Source organism: Hyaena hyaena, unplaced genomic scaffold, assembly GCF_003009895.1.
Source record: "Hyaena hyaena isolate Hyena2069 unplaced genomic scaffold, ASM300989v1 scaffold_1522, whole genome shotgun sequence".
NCBI lineage: Eukaryota > Metazoa > Chordata > Mammalia > Carnivora > Hyaenidae > Hyaena > Hyaena hyaena.
In genome coordinates, this window is record NW_024082154.1 from 209,350 (window position 1) to 231,144 (window position 21,795).

General features: G+C 37.9%; 1 pseudogene; it reads right to left on the reverse strand.

Annotated features, from left to right (window-relative positions):
• Window positions 1-393: 393 nt before the first annotated feature.
• LOC120225839 lies at window positions 394-21,414 on the reverse strand (annotated as a pseudogene).
• Between the last annotated feature and the right edge of the window lie 381 nt (window positions 21,415-21,795).

The following is a 21,795-nucleotide window of genomic DNA, read 5'->3' on the forward strand; positions in this document are numbered from 1 at the left end:
ATTTATATGTTGAAGTTTTTACTTCCAATGTGATGATATTAAGAGGTAGGGCCTTTGGGAGGTAATTCGATTTAGATTTGGTCATGAGGGTCATGAGCTCCCATGTTGGAATTAATGCTCTTATAAGAAAAGGAAGAGACATGAGAACATCTTTTCTTCACCATGTCAGGATCTGGGGGAAAGGAGCAATAGTGAAAATGGTAGTAATTCCTAATTACTGAAATCCCTTGTCAGACCTACTGAAATCCCCTTAAATGAGTAATGACAAATGTCATGAGGCTATTTAAAAATGTTTTCTTAAATTTATTTCTTTGATTATGGAAACCTAAACAGAGCATAAAATTTACCATTTTAACTATTTGTAAGTGTTCAGTTCAGTGGCATTAAATACATTCACCTTGTTATATACAAGGCTACTTTTTGAGATGTATCTGCTTGGTCACCTTTTCCCTTCAAAATAGAAAAGTAACACTCCACATCCTCTCGCAGCCAGTTCAGTGACATCAGTGTTCCTGTAGAGAGAACCCTGACACCAATACGGTAATTTTGAATGACTTCATCTACTACTTCTTAGGTAGGTTGTGTGAAGTCTGGATTAGCAAATTCTGGATGAAAAAGATTTCAGGTCCCAAGGATCTCTCATAACGAACGTCAGTGGAAAATTCTTTCTTTGAGACTGCCTTGATTCCAGTATACTATTTAATCCGCTTGGCTCTTCTGGGTCATACTTGCTAAATTCTTTTACTAAATCAGGATAGTCGTAACTACAGCGCTTCTTCCATAGCTGTTTCCAGGGATTGCTCTGGAGGAATTCCTGTTTCTCAGCCTCTCAGCAGGTGCTGAATGAAATATGTTATAGTTCGTCCTGTGATTGGAATGTGCTTACCACAGCTGTCGATCAGATGTCCTTCAGCCATGGGAAGGACAGCCGTGATGCCATCTTCACTATCTGGTATGACACCACTCACTATCAATTTTCTTACTTTTTAAAAAACATTTATTTATTAATTTTGAAAGGGCAGGGAAGAGAGCACAAGCATGTGGACAGGGGAGAGGCAGAGAATGAGGGAAAGAGTGAATCCCAAGCAAGCTCTGCACTGTCAGTGCAGAACCCAATGGGGGGCTCGAACCTACGAACTCTGAGATCATGACTTGAGCCAAAGTCAAGAGTTGGATGCTTAACTGACTGAGCCACATAGGTACCCCAAGTTTCTTTCTTGTTTTGATGCTTAGGGTGTTGCTAATGCAAGAACAGCTGCATGGCTATGTATAAGCCTGGAGTTTTGAAGGGCTCAAATGTTATTTCAGCAGTGAAATCTGTTCTCTGGAGCATTTACTGGAGGTTTAAACAGAAAAAAGCAATGACCTTCAAATCCTGCTTTAAAAGCCACTTGCTCCATAGACCTTTTCATTCAGAGACAGTCTTCAACAATACCATAGGGTTTGGCCACTTCATGGCACCTATTGCTTCTTCTATTACTTTATTCCCAATAAAGAAATCTAGTCTCACATTGCCTTTTCCCAGGAAGTTAAGATGGCCATAGATGCTAATGTCCCAGTCAGATACAGTCTGGCCTACAGCCAGAGTATTCTCTATAATTGTTTTGGATGGAAGTTATAAGGGAAGCAAGATAGCACTTTGATTTACAGGTTATCATTACTTGTTTTTTAAAAAATATATTTTTTGTTGTTTCAAATTTTTATTTAAATTCTAGTTAGTTAAAATGTAGTGTAATATTGTTTTTAGGAGTAAAACTTAGTAATTCATCACTTACATATAACACCCAGTGCTCATCACAACAAGTGCCCTCCTTTATACCTGTTACTCATTTTACACACTCCCTGCTTTCCTCCCTTCCTGCAACCATCAGTTTGATCTCTGTGGCTAAAATCTCTAGTGGTTTCTCTCCATTTTTCTTTTCTTCCTTCCCTTAGGTTCATCTGCTTTGTTTCTTAAATTCTACCTATGAGTGAGATCATATGATGTTTGTCTTTCACTGACTGACTTACTATAGCCAAATTATGAAAAGGGCCCAAATGTCCATTGATTGATGAATGGATAAAGAAGATATGCTATATATATCTACAAGAGAATATTACTCAGCCATAAAAAAGAATGATATCTTGCCATTTGCAATGACATGGATGGAACGAGAGAGTATATTATGCTAAATGAAATTAGTCAGTCATTACTTGTTTTAAAAGACCTTAAAGTCAAGCCTAGGCTAAACAAAGGTGTTACTCTATAGTTTGACAAGAGTCTAATATAGGTAGATTAGAAATAAATTATGGAAACAATGAAATAGAGGCTGCACTGAGGCTAAGATCACTTAGGAGAATAAAAAGGTTGGGGATGGATGAGATCATGAACAAGTAACCCAAGTGTGGTCAGAAATGCAATGTGAAGGTTGAATGTACTGGTAGAAGGTGATGTATCTGGAGGAAGACTGGGAAAGATGCACATGAGGGCAAGTTGCCTAGTGCAAAGGTCACTGCAACAAGTGTATTTTTGGGGTGTCTGGGTGGCTCAGTCGGTTAAGCGCCCGACTTCGGCTCAGGTCATGATCTCACAGTTCATGGCTTTGAGCCCATGTCGGGCTTGGTGCTGACAGCTAGCTCAGAGCCTGGAGCCTGTTTCAAATTCTGTGTCTCCCTTTCTCTCTGAGCCTCCCCTGCTCACACTGTCTCTCTCTCTCTCAGAAATAAATAAAATATTTTTTAAAAAGTGCATTTTAATGAATTAGCCCTCTGGGCAATGCTCCTAAACACAGGTGCACATCTGAATGACCCACATGGTTCAAACAAATAATTGGGTTCCACTTGAGGCCTATTGAAATGAACTTTCCATGGTGTGGCATTTGTATTTTCAAAAAGCTTTATAGGAGAGAGGTTGAGGAAGGGCTATTTGAGCAGGAGGAATCATTTTGTAGTGTTTCAGAAACTAGTTTCTGCCTCCAAATAGCAAAGAGGTAGCCTGAGGAGTTTACAGTCTCACTCTCACAAAGGGTAGGAATTGTTGTTTTCCACTCAGCAATCAAAACAGACTGGGAACTTTAAGAAATAAGTTCTGCATTGTTAGCATTGTTTAAGTAGATACAGGTCAGTGAAACCATGTGATGAAATGGGGTAAGAGAGAAAGGCTTTGAGGACACTGAGCAGACCAGAAGCAGCAGGTGGGTTCCTGCCACTGGCCTGTTGCTGGAGGCAGGTTCTCAGTGGAGGAGGGTAGCTCTCCAGAGCTTGGACATGTGGATTGGTTCACTGACTATGTAGTCTGGTACAGAGTAGGACTGAGTAGAAAAAGCCAAAACAGGCACAGGAATTGGTTCAAGTCTGACTCTGGGGTTAAAGAGGCAACTTTTGTTGTCTTGATTTGATCCCTAGGAACAAAGGTTGCCAAAATGAGGATCACAACAGGGTAATATGTGTTTGTACTGAGTTGTGGGTGTATGTAAGATGACTACTTTATAAATTTGGATATCAATGTATTCAAAGTTTTTATTGTAATTACATTAAGATAGAGTGCCCTAAAATCTCCATGAAGTCAGACTTTGTCTATTTTGTTCACTGCTGTATTCTCAGTATCTAGAAAAGTGCCTGGCACATAGATGCTTTTAGATGCTCAACACATGTGGAATGAATCCATCATTTCAAAGTTGAAATTAAGACTAGCAGGAACATCTGAATCCACATGAGCCCTATCACACTGTTGTCTTCTTAAAAGGGCAAATATAAAATTGTTGTTGAAGTTTGGTCTTAAGTTAGTTGTTTATTTATTCTTTCTTGGTAGGAGTTAGCTTCATAATCCTTCTTCTTTCCAGTTAAAGTCAATTGTTATATTCTTTATTCTTAGTAAGTATGATGTCAAGTACTTTATGGTACTGCTTTCCTAAACTGAAGAGACGATAGCTTAGTGTGGTGTTTGAATAATCATTTTTATAATGGGGAAAGGTTTCTTTTTCAACAATAGATTGTTCTGCTTTGAAATTCTTAGTGACATTCAAAATATTGAGAAATCATGTGAAAAGTGATTTTACATACATTAGAACTCGAGAGAGAGAGAACAAAACTCTTAGTAGAAAAGAGAGGCTATCTTTCAGTTCACACAGGAGAAAACCTGTTTCTCCTTTCCTCTTATGTTTTTTGAAGAAGTGGCAAAGAATGATTCATTTTTCACCCTGCCTCTGAAGGATATGTTGTATGTGTTGGCCTTATTTCCTCTTGCTGATAAAGAAATCATTCTAATAGTAACTGAGATCTTATAGCATCCTTAGTGTTTGAGTTGATTCTGGGGAGAATAAACTAGGTGCCACTTAACAATCAAACAGCATGCAACAGCATTTGATGTATTAGCCTAATTGTCTGTGGGGAAAGTTGGCCATAAATTCCCAACACTTTGTAGGTGGGCCACCCAGAGAACACTGGTGGGGCACATACATGCACAGCAAACCACTAGGGGACAAGCACTCACGACCAGGCAGGTCATGGTCACCAGCCACTGGCAGGCTTTGGCAAAAGCATCAGTTGTCATTTCCAGCTTAGGGGGTTCGCTTTGTGTCCAGAGCCTACATCAAACACATTGTGGAATCAAGCAGACTGTCTGCCATAGTCAGTTTCATGGAAAAGTTTTCTTGCATTTCTCTGACACATATAAATGAGGTGAAAATTGTATTTTGCATTCTTCAGAGCCTGAAATGTAACAATTATAAAGGGTGGGTGTGATCATAATAGAAGCTCTTGAAACCACATTCTGTAGCTGAAACCCAATCATTTTCTTCCAGTGAATGAATTATCTAGCATTATGAGTTTCTGAAAAGCCTATACAGCCAGGCTTATGTCTTCTTCTGTTATTTTTAGTTTAAAGTTGTTGTGACATTTACTCTCTATTTTCCTTTCAAAGGGGAAAACTGGTGAAAACACTTTGTAAGCTATGATGTGCCATTCATTTTTAAACTACCGTGATTTCCAAGGGTTTGAAAATTGCATTTGGCACTATTTACAAAAAGGATTGTTTTAGTGCTTATGATTATGTTTCTGGTAGTATGCCACCCAGCAGATGTCCTTTGTCCTGGGTATGTATCTATAAGAAGCAAATTATCCCTTCTGCTTGCATTGCTACATGCTTTGAAGAAAGAGCTTTGTAGCTACCAGCAGAAGGCAGAGCTAAATCTGTGATTCAAGTAATGCCAAAGACACTTCTGCTTAGATAATTGTATGAAGCCAGGTGGGATTAATTAGGCACATTATATACGCATGGCTGAAATCCCAGCTTTGGTCCCATTCCCAGGGCTCCCTGGCACCACTGTTAACCTCAGAATTTAAGGCACTGGTGGTAAAGTCCAGACTCACCACCACCATCAGGGAACTTTGAGGAGAGTTTTAAGACACCAGGGTCTATGCATCTCCCTTTCTCTCTTGTTCACATCTGCAAGAAGTTACTCTGGTAGGAGGAACAGAGAGGGGGAAACCTTGTGCTAAGGACAAGTGATGGTGAAAGGGCCAAGTCTTCTGTGTGGTGGTCACGTTAGGGTGGTGGATGCTGTGACCACCAGTGCTCAAGCTTTGGGATTTATTTTTTAAGGGGGAGAGTGTATGTGAGGAGCACCCAAGGATGGGAGGAGTAGAGAGAAAGAGGGACAGAGAGAATCCCAAACAGGCTCCTTGCTGCCAGTGCAAAGCCCAATGCAGTTCTCAAACTCATGAACCATGAAATCATGACCTGAGCTGGGATTAAGAGTCAGAGGCTTAACCAACTGAGCCACCCAGGTGCCCCTGAGACTTTGGGAGTTTGATCTAGCTTCTCTTGCTGATCCAGTCCTAGTCCTGGACAGTTGGGACCTGGAGGGAATGGGCTAAGGCCTAACCAAGGATTTGGGGCAATTTGTATTATGTTAAAGGCAAAGTTGACCTGGGATGCAAAGAAATGTCTGAATCCTGCAGTTCCAGAGGGGAGGTGGAGAGGAAGAACTCTGATATCAGAGGTTGGCAACAGAGAACAGGAAAGATGGAGTAAGGGAGGCAGACGCTGAAGAGCCCTTCTGAGGCAATGATGACATGATCCTTCAGTTCCTTTTAGTCTAAAATGTGACTGATGGAAAAACCATTTGCCTTTTCCTTTAGGTTTTCCTTGCCTATAGCTCCTTCGATGTGAACTTGTCAAGCTATATGAGGGCTTAGAGACCCCGGGAAGGAAGTTGTCTTTTCTGCTTCACCATCACCAGGTGATAGTTTGATGCACTTGTTTAGGGAGTGTTCCTAATACAGAGGTCTAGACATCAAGCTTTAGGAGTAGAAAACTTCCATGGAAATATCATACCATGTTTGTACATTAAATGATTATTTCTAAAGACAAGTATCTGTGTATTAGTTTATGTGTGTAGGCAGAATGGTTGGTCAATGAGCAGGAAGAAGTTAACTCAAGGAGTGACCCAGTTTCCCCCTAACTACCAGAGAATGCTCCACGTGGGTTGGAGGAAGAAGGCAGGTCATCCTGTCTAATCTCCTAGACAAAATGATTCTGGACCTCCACATAGATACACTAATGAGATGTGCTTGCAGGAGAATCTTTTCTATGGACTACTCTTCACAGGATATCCTTGAAAATTGACTTGAAAGCTCAGATATAAAACAGAGATGTATCCTTTCTCACATTTAGGTCTTTCAGCCATTTTGAGTTTATTTCTGTGTATGGGTGTAAGAAAGTGGCCTAGTTTCATTCTTCTGCATGTTGCTGTCCAGTTCTCCCAGCACCATTTGCTAAAGAGACTGTCTTTTTCCCACTGGATACTCTTTCCTGCTTTGTCAAAGATTAGTTTGCCATACATTTGTGGGTCCAATTCTGGGTTTTCTAAGTCTGGGATTGTGATGCTGCCTGCTTTGGTTTTCTTCTTCAGTATTACTTTGACTATTCAGGTTCTTTGGTAGTTCCATAAAAATTTTAGGATTATTTGTTCTAGCTTTGAGAAGAATGCAGGTGCAATTTTGATTGGGATTGCATTGAATGTGTAGATTGCTTTGGGTAGTATTGACATTTTAACAATATTCTTCCAATCCATGAGCATGGAATGTTTTTCCATTTCTTTGTGTCTTCTTCAATTTCCTTCATAAGCTTTCTATAGTTTTCAGCATACATCTTTTTCAGCATACATCTATAGTTTTCATCATTTACGTCTTTGGTTAGGTTTATTTCTAGGTATTCTATGGTTCTTGGTGCAATTGTAAATGGGATCAGTTTCTTTATTTCTCTTTCTGTTGCGTCATTATTGGTGTATAAAAATATAACCGATTTCTGTACATTGATTTTTGTACCCTGCGACTCTGCTGAATTCATGTAGAGGAGAAAGCAGACAACAATCTCTTTGACCTCAGCCGTAGCAATTTCTTACTTGACACATCTCCAAAGGCAAGGGAATTAAAAGCAAAAATGAACTATTGGGACCTCATCAAGATTAAAAGCTTCTGCATGGCAAAGGAAACAATCAACAAAACTTAAAGGCAACCAACGGAATGGGAAAAGATAGTTGCAAATGACATATCGGATAAAGGACTAGTATCCAAAATCTATAAGGAACTCCTCAAACTCCACACCTGAAAAACAAATAATCCAGGGAAGAAATGGGCAGAAAACATGAATAGACACTTTTCCAAAGAAGAGATCCAGATGGTCAACAGACACATGAATCAATGCTCAGTCACTCATCATCAGGAAAATACAAATCAAAGCCACACTGAGATACCACCTCATGCTGGTCAGAGTGGGGAAAATGAACAAATCAGGAGACTATAGATGCTGGCGACGATGTGGAGAAACGTGTACCTCCTACACTGTTGGTGCAAACTAGTGCAGCCCCTCTGGAAAGCAATGTGGAGGTTCCTCAAAAAATTAACAATAGAACTCCCCTATGACCCAACAATAGCACTGCTAGGAATTTACCCGAGGGATACAGGAGTGCTGATGCATAGGGGCACATGTACCCCAATGTTCATAACAGCACTCTCAACAATAGGCAAATCATGAAAAGAGCCTAAATGTTCATCAACTGATAAATGGATAAAGAAGATATGGTTTATATATACAATGGAATACTTCTTGGCAATGAGAAAGAATAAAATTATGCAATTTGCAGCCACATGAATGGAACTGGGGGCTATTATGCTAAGTGAAATAAGTCAGTCCGAGAAACACAGATATCATGTTTCCACTCATATGTGGATCTTGAGAAACTGAACAGAAGACCATGGGGGAAAATAGTTACAAACAGAGAGGGAGGGAGGCAAACCATAAGAGACTCTTAAATACAAAGAACAAACTGAGGGTTGATGGGGGTTGGGGGAGAGGGGAAAGTGGGTGATGAGCATTGAGGAGGAGGGCACTTGTTGGGATGAGCACTGGGTGTTGTATGGAAGCCACTTTGACAGTAAATTATATTTAAAAAAAACAAAAACAGATGTTTCATAAATGAAATACTCATTTACCGTATGAAAGAACTCCATAAATTCTCCAATGGAAACCTCATCTTTCACCCTGGGCCTGAGACCATGTGCTCATCATGGGAGGGAAGAACTTATGGGGCCTCCCTCAATGTCCCAGACTTCTCTCTGCTTTGTCTGGGCCCTGGATTACTTGAATCTTTTACATCAGTACCAAACTTTAATACTGTAAGCTTACTGGCTAAGAGCTTGATTTGTATGAATCTGATCCTTTGTATTAGTTCAAGCAATAATCAAATAGAGATAACAATAGAGAAATAAAGAAAACAAAGAAAATGCTTCCAAGTACATGTGTCCATCTCTAAAGATACACTTTCTGTTTTTAGCTTTTTAAATTTTTTTTTTGACAATTGTCCACATTTAACTTAAGGGGCAGAATAAAAGAGGAAAGTTTGAAATCAGATTCTTTAAGTATTCAATAATTTAAAATTTTTTTCTATTGTAAAATTTATATAACAAAATTTACCATTTTAACTATTTTTAAGGATGGCATTAAATATATTCACTCTGGCTATTCAGTGGCATTAAGTACATTCATATCGTTGTTGAGCCATCATTGCTATGCATTTTCAGAACTTTGTTATCATCCCAGAAAGAAAGACGACCCATTAAATAATGACTCCCTGTTTCTCCTCCTCTAGCCCCTGGTAAATTCTACTCTACTTTTTGTCTCCATGAATTTGCCTATCCTCGGTCTCTCACTTAACTGAAATGATAAAATATTTATCCTTTTGTGTCTGACTTATTTATCTTAGCATAATGCTTGCAAGATTTATCCTGCTGTAGTATGTATTAGAATTTCATTCCTTTTTAAGGGTTGATAATATCACACACACACACACACACACACACAACCACTTTATCCATTCATCTGTTGGTGGATATTTGGGTTGTTTCCAGTTGTGAAATAATGCTGCAATGAAAATTGGTGTACAAGCATCTGTTGAGTTTTTGTTTTCAAATCTTCTGTGTATATACCCAGAAGTGAACTTGCTTGATCAAGTGGTCCTTGTATATTTAACGTTTTGAGGAACCATCTTACAGTTTTCCACAATGGCTACACTATTTTTACATTCCCACTAGCAATGCAATGCACAAAGATCCCAGTATCTTCATATCCATGCCTACACTTGTTCTTTCCTTCCTTCTTTCCTTCTTTCTTTCCTTCCTTTCTTCCTCCCTCCGTCCCTCCATCCCTTCCCCTTTCCTTTCCTTTCCTTTCCTTTCCTTTCCTTTCCTTTCCTTTCCTTTCCTTTCCTTTCCTTTCCTTTCCTTTCCTTTCNNNTTCTTTCTTTCTTTCTTTCTTTCTTTCTTTCTTTCTTTCTTTCTTTCTTTCTTTCCTGTTTTTGATTATTGCCATCCTAATGGGTGTCTTAGCTACTTTTTAGTTAATAATAATTTACTGCTTACTAGCTTGTCCCTATGAACAACTAGTTGCATCTTTCTAGCTAGCCTTGCCTCTGGAACAGCCTTATCCCTAGAGTAAGACTGCTAAGACCAAGCTGCTTATCCCTTTGGAGGTCTTTGTTGATGTCATTCCCCTCTTGTCACCTCTAGCCAACTTTGGATAATTGATGAGTGAATAACAGAGAAGTTTTCAGGCAATCTTGAGCCACTAGTATAACTTCACTCAATAAAAATAGTAAAGGAATAAGAAATTCACACCAACTTTCTTTACAGGCCCTTTCTCTAGTGTGTAATCTTGAGCTCTGACTATCCATGAAGGTGAAGAAGGATTTGAAATATCTTGCCTGACCCCCTGCTCTCTTCATTGTTCTGATCTTTATCATATGGTTTGCCTTCTAGATATCTGAATGATATATTTGTTTAATAAAAGTGATTTTAATTAATGAATGTGATTATTGATATTTTGAATATAATATTCAGTAAGCTGTCCCTGAAGAATTTATATTGCTGATTGCTTAAGTCATCATTGCCTTAAAAGCGCATGTGGATTCTGAATATCACAGATTTTTTTTTTCATTGTTATTGTTAGTAAAAGTAACATATGCTCACTTAGATCTTTAGGGCCTTCCTGCTTCCATTACTGATGAAGCCCGAACATTCAGACTACAGTTGGCATTACAGAGATGGAGGCCAGGCTGGGGCCTGTTCTCTCTCCTGGGTTGTTGATAAAGCTGTCAGCCAGGTTGTGGGGGCATAATTCTGGCAAGTCTAGTGTTCAGGATTTCTTAAGCTTAATCAACTGGCAACTGATATCATCCAGGGGAAGAATCCGATCCTAACTCCCTACTACATCAAATACACACATACATAACATTCATTTAGATTCTTCTATGATTTACTGTGGGCTATAGAAATCTTTAAATAGTATCAAGAAGAAGAATCTGAATGCAGTATGTTCTTTGCTTAAGTTTTTATCTTTTTTAAATAGAAAAATTGGTAAAGGTCTTGGGTCTTTCTGGCACTTTATGTAAGTAGCCAGTTTTAGAAAATAAATCTAATGGTGTTAGAAATAAAAATTTAGATTCCTCACTTCAGCAACTAAGATCTTGAGTTAAAGTCAGAGTTTCTAGAAATACTGGTGATTTTAAGAAACTCTAAAGTGGTTTGTCAGCTACTGTAAGTCCTCAGGATCTTGCTCTGCAGAGTGTGGCTGGGACCAGCAATATCACCATCACCTGGAAACTTGTTAGAAAGAAAAAAAAATCTCAGATTCTCCTCCAGACCTGCAGGAAGAAGAATATGCATTTTAACAAAGTCCCTGAGTGATTTGTAAGCACATTAAAATGAAAGATGTGCTTGTCCAGAAGAGATATTCTTATTTAAATGAAGAGGAAGATTTCCTTTAAATCAAGTCACAGATATCTAAAATGCACAAGATTCCCCTTCTCTTCTTTTCTTGTAATTGAGTAAAAGAATGCCCTAAAGGTGAATTTTAAATACTCTGTCTTTGTGAAGTAGCTGTTCATGGAATTTTGGGAGTATCTAGTTGAAATATTATTTCCAAGGCCTTCTAAATTTCTCTGATTTATAACAGTTGTAACCTTACAGTGGGGTTTCAGGGACTCGGTCTGTTTCATAAAGGTTGGAGTGGATAATAAACTAATACACCTCTCTGTATTGTAAGGTAATTTCTCTTCCTCCAGAGCCTTTGCAGAGAGACTGAGGGGAGTTATAAAATATATTGATAGGTTATTGTAACATCTGTCTTAACTAGTTTAATAAATATAAGGATTGTATTTATTTTGAAACTTTAGGTTTTATTATTTTTTACATTGTATGCATAGATTTTGTTCATTTGTTTATTTATTTACAAGTAAAGGGTGGAACTTTTTTTCTGAAAAATATTTTTTAATTTTACAAGTGTTTTAAAATTTAGTGCAAATAAAATTTAATAAAATAAAAACCTAGCAATCGAGGAAAAATATTTTACTTCTATATAAAATATATATTTACCTCTATTACTACTCAATACTGTTTTATGTAGAATTGCTACATAAAACAAATCTCACAGTTTGTGGGTTTGAGCCCCGCATGGGGCTCTGTGCTGACAGCCAGCTCAGAGCCTGGAGCCTGTCTTCGGATTCCATGTCTCCCTCTCTCTCTGACCCTCCCCTGCTCATGCTGTCTCTGTATCTCTCTCAAAAATAAATTTAAAAACATTTTAAAAAAAGAATTGCTACATGAACTGATCATAAAGGGAAGCATACCTATGAAACAAGGTAGTTTGTAATATACCACTTTTTCATTTGGGAATTTACATTTCAAAGTAGTTATCATTTTCTCCCTCAGGTACATGTATATGATTCATTGCATATAATATGAAATTTGTTGCACTTTCATGCCACAGCTTCAGTAAATAACTCTGACATTAGGAAAAAGGTTGAAGTCCGTGTATAAAGTCTGGCATTACTGGGGCTTGCCTTTTCCTATTATTTTTCCCACTAGAAGAGTCTGAGGATTTTGAGTTATTGAAACATCTTTGCTACGTTGTCTTGGAAAGCATTTCATAGAATGTTTTGCAGAGAAATTGCCACATCTTAGGAGGAGTAATTAGCTCATGAGAGAACTTAAAGTTTTCCTACAGAGTTGCTTTGATGTTTAACAAACAGATGCTGGTATAATTGAACACCATGTTCTCTAATTCACTTCTTTTCTGGCCATCATCACACTTAGCAAAATTAAGACACTTCAGACTGTTTTATGTGCTAATAATACTGTAATGCACACCTGAACATGTACATACAAGTCTGTCCTGTTCTTAGAAATAGAGAAGAGGATATTCTAGTACCAGATTATTCTGAAGTGTTGGTTGACAAAATTCAAAATAGCAGTCATTTGGCCACCATTACAGTTGTGTGTAAGTTGCTAGTTTTTAAGAAAATATTTACAGACATGAAATTGATACTAATTTCAAGAAATTTTCATTGTGTGTACAATATACAAGTGCAGCCTGATGTGACTATAATTTTTTATTTCTAAGAAGGGATGATTCTTAAGCATTCCCAAGTAGAGCATTCTGATTTTGTTAGCTCTCAACCTTCCTAATATCTCTCTCCTGGAAAAAATCGGGCACCCAGACAAGCATAAACACACTGCTCAGTTTTGTACTGTTAGAGATTAACACAAATTAATCAAATACTGTTTTTAAACTACTTAATTTTTACCATGTTCAAAGAGCCTGGAAATACAATTTCTTCTAACACAGTGGGGGCTCAATGTAGAGAATGTGAGACAGTCCCAAATATGAGTAGCATCAAGAAAATTTGTGTCCCAGCACACACCTTGACACTGCTGGTGTCATCTGATCTTATATTTGTGAGGACAAAATATAATTAATACCTGTTGGGGCAACAATAAAATTATTGAGCACAACTTCCTTGACTCTCCATGTTCCTGTGACTTTCTGGGGTGAAAGTTATAAAGGCATCAAATACAGACTATGTGCTCTCAAGTGCTCATCTGGAACTCAAGGTTCATCTTTGGCATGTGAATACCACCACCATGTGAAGTTGTATGGCCCTGATGAGTTTACTTCATTGTTCATTTCTCTGCAAAGGCCACAACATGAATGTGAGACACTTAGAGAACCAACAGGCATTTTCTTTTCTTTAGATTTTTATTTATTTTTAAATTTTTTATCTTTTTTCCTTTAAATAGTTTATTGTCAAGTTGGTTTCCATATAACACCCAGTGCCCATCCTAACAAGTGCCCTCCTCCATGCCCATCACCCACTTCCCCTTTCCCCCATTCCCATAAGCCCTCAGTTTGTTTTCAGCATTCAAGAGTCTCTTATGGTTTGCCTCCTCCTTCTCCCCAACTATTTTTATCCTTCTTCTCCCGCATCGTCCTCCGTTAACTTCCTCCCAATCCGCCTATATGTGCAAACATATGGTATTTGTCCTTCTCTGCCTGACTTATTTTGCTCAGCATAACACCCTCAGGTTCCATCCATGTTGCTACAAAAGGCCAGATTTCATTCTTTCTCATTGCCATGTAGTATTCCATTGTATAAATATACCACATCTTCTTGATCTATTCATCAGTTGATGAACACTTAGGTTCTTTCCATGTTTTGGCTATTGTTGAGAGTGCTGCTATGAACACTGGAAGAAATGGGCAGAAGACATGAACAGACACTTCTCCAAAGAGGACATCCAGATGGCCATCAGACACATGAAATGATGCTCAGCATCCCTCCTCATCAGGGAAATACAAATCAAAACCACACTGAGATACCACCTCACGCCGGTCAGAATGGCTAAAATGAACAAATCAGGAGACTATAGATGCTGGCGAGGATGTGGAGAAACGTGTGCCTTCTACACTTTTTTTGGGAGTGCAAACTAGTGCAGGCCCTCTGGAAAGCAGTGTGGATGTTCCTCAAAAAATTAACAATAGAACTCCCCTATGACCCAGCAGTAGTACTGCTAGGAATTTACCCAAGGGATACAGGAGTGCTGATGCATAGGGGCACATGTACCTCAACAGGGATTTTCTTGATTGTACTTTCAAGAATGTTTTTCTTAAGAAGATACACACATTTCTGATAGGAACTCCAGAAGTGGAAAAATAGTAGATCTGGGAGTCAAACATGTAATAAAGACAGTGAGATATATTAGTGTATCTTGTCCCTTTAGGAACACTACCACTTTCCCCTTAAGTATGGCTTTTAGAGTTAAATTAGTTTAAAAATTGAATTTTGGGAAAGACTGGTTGGCATTTGATAGTTAAATATATATAACAAAGCAGGAAAAAACACATTGCTTTATTTCATGGAATAACAGCTGGGATGCTCATTTACTGTCTTTTTCAGGCTAATAAAATTTTTCTAAAACAGCCTTCCAAATACCACTGTGAAAGCCAAAATTTTTTTTTTGTTAGAAATCAAATGACTTCTTGTATAATATTTTATGGAATCTGCTGATTATTTTACCATTTGGGGATAGAGATATGGTCTCAAGATCTGTAGAAATTCAACTCTACCAAATTCAAATCACCACTTCTTATGTTGTGCTAGTGAAAACATATACTTTCAAATATATCTTCATTTTGTTGTTGACTAAAATCAATGCACAATTATTTAAAAATTGATGGTCAGATGACAGTTTACCTGGTGTTTTGTCTGGATTTGGGTGTTCGTCTTCTGTCCATTTTTGCCACTGACTGTTTTTGAGCCTCCATATTCTCCTCTCACCTCTTCAGTCTCCCTTAAGAGACTGTTAGTGGAAGGAGAAGAATACCCCAGCACAACAGTTAATATTGTATTAATTAGCCCATCCAGGGTTTGATGGAGAACAGGATGAAGATACTAGATAAATTCAGTGTTAAAGAGCTCTTCTTGGAGTGTGAGATGAAAAGTCATATATTAGCATTTATTAATAAAGTTATTTGAAACTTTTGCCAGATGAATATGATAAATACAGATCAGGATTTTATTACTTTTGTTTGGGGTTTTATGATTGATCATGTATGTAGATGTTCCCAATGAAAGCAACAATTATAATATCTATTTTCTTCTTTATATTCTTGATTTCAGTTATGCTTTTAGACATCTTTTCATTAATTAAAATAATAATAATAATAATGGTAATAGTGAAAACTAATATTTATTGAGTGTGCTAATTCTGGCCAGTAATTATCATATTTTCCATATGTAAATTAAGTAACAAACTTAAGATATTTCCAATAGTGGGGAGAAAATGATAGTTACTATTATTACCCCCTTTGAAGTGGTAAAGACACTGAGGAATAGATAGGTTTAGTAATTTTCCCAAGATTATGCAGCTAGTAAGGGGTATAGTCAGGATTTAAATCCACAACCTGTTCCCTTCATCACTATGTTATATAGTCATCCTCACGGGAACAATACATGGTGTTTGTTACCCCTGGCTGCTGTGTGTATTGTTTGACAGCTGTGGATGCATAGCAGATATTGGCAGGGAGATGCCAATAAATAGAATCAATTTCCTGCATGACATTCTTGGAATGGAGATGATGAAAAACTGTCCACATGGTCACATCGTCACCTCAGCTCCTCCTGCCCCTCATTCAGATGATTGGCTTATGGCAGGTGAGTCACAGGTAGGCTCTCTGTGGCTAATGGCATGTGTGTAGATAATTCTGGTCCACACTGCCTTGGATAGTGTGCTAAAGATAAAACATGTGGAATCCATGACTCAGTTCCAGCCAGTCCTCCAGCTTTTACTGGGAAAGAATTCAGGAGATAAAACAAAGATTTTGAAATAAAAATTTTAAAAGTAATGGATTTGGTTTTGTAATTAAGCTTTTTGCTTGGAGATGCACTTTTATTTTGCCCAAGTAGTAGTTCTCAGATGGGTTCTTTGTGGTGTAAATGAATTTAGAATTTGTCAAATTAAGAATGACAACCCTTCATTTTAATAGAATATCATTCCCTCCCCCCACTCCCTTTTTTCTCTTTTGAGTTCACTTCAGCAAAAAGTTAGTGACCAAGGTTCAATATAAGCAAAGCTCTATGTTAGGAAGGGTGAGGCACAATCCCTGTCCTCACTGCAGGAATAACCATACTACAGGACAGCCTGTGATGGGGGATGTAGTAAACATTAAAATGAGGCACCATAGTATATATACATAGGAGAGATTATTTCTGACTTGAGAGTGGGGAACCAAAGCTTTAGGGAGACGGCAGAATTTGGAAACATTGAGGTGAAGAAGAAAGGTATTTTAAGTAGAGGAAACAGGATAAGCAAAGGTGGAAATTGCAATGCATGTCTAGGTAGTAGTAGGGGTGAGGCTAGAGATGAGAAGGAGAGGGAGGAACAGGGGAATGACAGAGAGGATTGAGACAGGAGAACTTCAATCTAAATTATAGGGGTCTTTACTCTTATATAGAGTTTCAATTTTACTCTGTGGGCAACAGACATCATTAAAGGAGGTAAACAAGGAATGGGTTTTAGAAATCTGACAAACTCAACCCTCAAGCCTGGATTTTAGGAGTTTAACTCTGTGTGAGAGATGGCTGTGTTGTGGAAGGGAAAGTCCAAGGGTAGTGACTAGTTGAGAGGCTTTAAAGATAGTTAAGGGGCAATTGATAATAAGGACCTGAAATTTGACGTACAATAAGAATGGGAAAGAAGGCATGAATGGAGGTCAATGTGTGCCATTGGCTGTGCTGGGACTGAGAAGGTAGAGGAAGGAGAGTAGCCCATGTTTCCTGCTTCTGAGACTTACAGTTCTGATGAATGAGATTGTCCAGTGTAACTGACTGAAATGGAAAGAAATAGGGTCTACCCCTCCCCCCACCTTTTCTTTGCAGTGGTTGGTCATTGGGGTCATAGGGGGAGAGATTATTTCTTGAAATAATCTGATAATATGTTTTCAGCTCTCTATATAATATTTTTGAAGGAATCAAGTAGAAAAGCAATCTTTAAAACATTTATTATAAGAATAATAAAATTATTTTAAAAATAAAATGGAAGGATTCTTGGGATGTATTTGTTTTTCTTATAAAGACATTCATATTGTGTAACAAGTATAATAAATAGCACTGTGGTTGAATTTATAATATTTGATCTCCTTTATCTGCTTGGAACACCCAGAAGTTTCATTAATTTAATCTTGTCCACAAAAATAGTTTGGGCCTATTTTATTGAGGCAACTATGATTTATTCTTGGTGCTTTCATATCTGTCCCCTGTCTAGATGGGAAGGACAGAGACATGCACATTTAAAGGCAAGAGTTTTTTCTTCATTCACCAAAGTTTTTCTGGTATTAAGGGAAGATTATAGCTCAGTTCTTTTTTATCTCTATGTTAAACTTTATGTATATTTTAAACAAGTTAAAAATATAGCTTTCCATTAACACAAACTTGACCAAGCATCTCATTACAGATTTGCTGGGGAAGGAAGTGCTGGTGAGTCAAAAGAAGAATAAGAGGTAGTTGAAAACAGGACAACCTTGTACTCTTTAAATTTATATTTCAGTTTTTTGCTTGTAGGAATAACAAAACCATTGAAGACGGCAAAACAAAAGAACACTATTGAGAATTCAGCTAATTTTCACCTCATTGTCCTGTAAGCAAACTTGATGTATAGTCATACAACAATGTGTACAAGAAACTCCTAAATATTTAACCTCTCTCAGACTAGTTATTTCCAGATTGTAGGCACAGATTAGTTGCCTTCCAGTGAGGTAGACAGCTCACATGTTTAATTCTTAGTTTCTTAAACTCTCCTCTCAAGATACTTAGCTTTACACATTTTTGTTCCTGCTTAAGATCAGCTACATTTGAATATTTATTTTATGTCTCCCCAGTCATATGTATACATCTCTTTCTTGCCCAAGGAACTTATGAATTAAGGTAAAATGACTTTTCTAGCCTTAAATGATTTCTAGGTTGAAGGAAATAGACTGATAATTTAAGTAAATCAGTTAAGCCTCTGTCCAACACAAGAAATATGAAATATTAAGTATCTGAGAATTTTCACTTTTCAATTAGTGTTGCTATCATTAATTTATTTTATTTTTTTAAATATTTTTTAAATGTTTTATTTATTTCTAGGGGAGAGAGAGAGAGACAGCGACAGCGTGAGCAGGGGAGGGCAGAGAGAGAGGGAGTCACAGACTGAAACAGGCTCCAGGCTCTGAGCTGGCAGTCAGCACAGAGCCCGACGCGGGGCCAGAACCCAAGAACCGCGAGATCATGACCTAAGCGAAAGTCAGACGCTTAACCGACTAAGCCACCTGGGCGCCCCTAATTTATTTTAAAATTATAAGTGGTGTACTCTGATTTTAGAGAGCACTCATTAGAAAATGGGCTACGGTTAGCAGTTTCTGGGTTTAATGTCTTTCATCAAAGAGAGTGAATGATCTTCAAGTTCTAGTTCTAAACTCCTAAGAGGGGACTCTTGTAGATTGGGTGTAGTACCAGGTGTCCAAAGATCTCCCACTGAGCCATGCTCCTGGTATTCATACCTGTAAAAGTTTCTTACTACTGTCGTCACAAATTGCCACAAATATTGTGGCTTAAACAAAACCAATTTATCACCTTGCAGTTCTGTTGGTCATAAGTCCAATGTGTGTTTCAGTAAGCTAAAATCAATGTCAGCAGGGCTGCATTCCTTTCAGGAAGCTTTAGAAGAGAATCCATTTCTTGCTTCTTCTAGGCTCATGAACCCTTACTTCATCTTCATGCCAGCAGTGACAGGCCAAGTCCTTCTCAGACTGCCATCTCTCTGGGTCTCTGGAGCTGGGCAGATTTTTCCATTTTGAAGTGCTCATATGATTGGATCAAGCACACCTGGATAATAAGGATAATTTCCTTATGTCAAGGTCCATGCTTTTAATCACATTTGCAAAGTCCCCTTTGCCATGTAAGGTAATATAGTCACAGGTTCCAGAGATGACAATATAGACATCCCTGGAGGTCCATTTTCCTGCTTCCTGCAATGCCCTTTATAAGATGACTACAGGCCCCGCTGATATGTAATTGTGAATACATGAGAGATGTGAAGTGATACCTCCCAGCTGAGTCCAGAAATCCGCTGAACGTTGAGAGATAAATCATTTTTGTAGGCCATTACGTTTTGTTACACAAAACTGCATAATCATACAGTCAAGTTGGAATGAGGCTTCCATCCTTTGACAAATCAACTTCGGCCAGGGAGTAAGGTCATTGTATCTGTTAGGTATCAACTGCAAAGAGTAGAAACTAACTTTGGTTAATTTAAATAGAGGAATAATTTCTCAGACACTTGCTTGGAAATTTCTGCAGTTGGTTTCGTTCCTCACTTAGGAATGTTTTGACAATTGTATTCAGGTGCTTTTCAGTCTCTGCTTCCCATTTAACATTCCAATTTACAAATGGAATTCAGCATCTTCCAGAATTGTAATGAGTATTGAAGAACCAGGCTTGGAGGCTAAGCAGCCAAGAACAGTGCCCAAATATACTGTCCCAGAGAGGGGCCCAGGGAGAATATTGCTCCACCATCACAAAAGCCAAATTCTAAACACGGAATCTGGATTAGTAGCACCAAAGGTGCCGACTGGGTATGAAATCCAGTACTACTATTTCTCCAGCCCCAGAGAGTCAATCCCATTTCAGCTGCCACTTCTGAACTTTTCCTGGTGGAGCTTATTTCCCTGTGTCACCAGCTCTTGATTCAAAGTCTGGAGTGAGTGCCTCTGATTTGTAGAATGCAGCCAATCTTCAGCTGCAGGAAGCATCTCCAGCGCCCTGTCACCCCTCACTAAAGGTTTTGGTTGAAATCATTTGGAGTTTTAAAAATATCGTGCCTTGTATTTTTTTGGAAATCCTTTCTTAATTTTATTAGAATTAGAACCATACTTAACAATTATTAGAATTAAGTATTTCCCCCACACTGGTCTCATTGCTATTTCCTATATACCATTTGGCTTTCTTAAATTTTTTGGTAATTTTAAGCCATTTTTCTGGTTGACACCCATAAGTAATATTTTTCAGGAAGAATGACTGAGAAGTAAATTTTTTGAATCCTTGCATATTTGGAGATGTTTCTCCTTTGCCCTCACATGTAAACAACAATTTGCTTCTATATTGAATTCCAGGGTCACAATCCTTGAATCAATATTTTAGAAATTATACCATTTTTGCCTACTGTTAGTTTATAAATAACTACTCTCGGTTTATTTTTCCTGTCAGTAAGATGTTTAGTTTGTCTTTCCATTTATTAGATTTATCTCTTAATTTTTGATTTCAGAAATCTCACCAGAAAATATTTTAGTTATATTTTCTTTCAACAATATCTGCTAATTATCAGGGTTTTAACTTGGTTTTTACAACACTTTTACTTGGAAGTGTTTCTTTGGCTCAGAAAGAAAAACAACGTTTTTTCTGTGATTTCCTCTGCAAGTATTTCTCTTCTATCTACTCAGTCTTCCCCAGAGTCCTTATGATGAGGTTCTCAAAGTGTGGTCCTCCAAGCACCTTTGGGAATTTGTTAGAGTTGGAAATTCTTGACATCCCAGAGACCTGCTGAATCAGAATTTTTAGGGATGGGGCTCAGGAATTTGTGTTTTAACAAACTCTTCAGGTGATTCTGATGCATGCTAAATTTTGACTCTAGTGACCCACTGAAGATTGAGAGATAATAATAGATTAGTGCCGTGAGGTAAAAATAATAGATTATTGTTGTGAGCTGTTAGCAAACAGTCTCCATCCACTGCATCACCTCCTGCAGAGGCATAATTGCAGAGGATATTTTCTGTCCTATTCTCTGATGTTCCAATCTAAGTACCGTTTTTATCCTCATGGAAATGTTTTTACTGACTGTGATTTTCCCAAGAAATGTGATCCTCTTGCCTTTTCCTATACAACTGACACCCTTTATTTTGAGTCTACAGCCAATAGCCTTCACTGCTTCTCCATCTGGTGGAGGCTGGATTGGTGGATACTGGCTGGGAAATTGCATTGGATCATATTGGGAGTGTTGTTGCATCATGCCCCCTTGGCCAGCTCCTAGATGTGTAGGTAGATTTTAAATGAAATAATATTTTCACTATTTTATTCCAAAATTGTATAAATTCATCATATATAAATGGAAATGCAGGTGTACTACTCAACATCGATTCTTGGTAGTATTGAGAATATTGCCAAAAGTCTTTCCTAATACTCTCTCACATTAGGTAAATGGGGAGATAGTCTAAAAGATTTAAAAATTCTCTACTATATTGGTTACTAAAATAAAAAAGCATACTCACAACATTAGCTGTGAGTTCTTAAATAGGATGAGTTATAAATAGGATAAGCATTCATTTCCAGTGTGGAAGAATGGAGAGTATAAGCTGTGGGTGTACGTAGTTTGTATCTTAGCTACTTATCA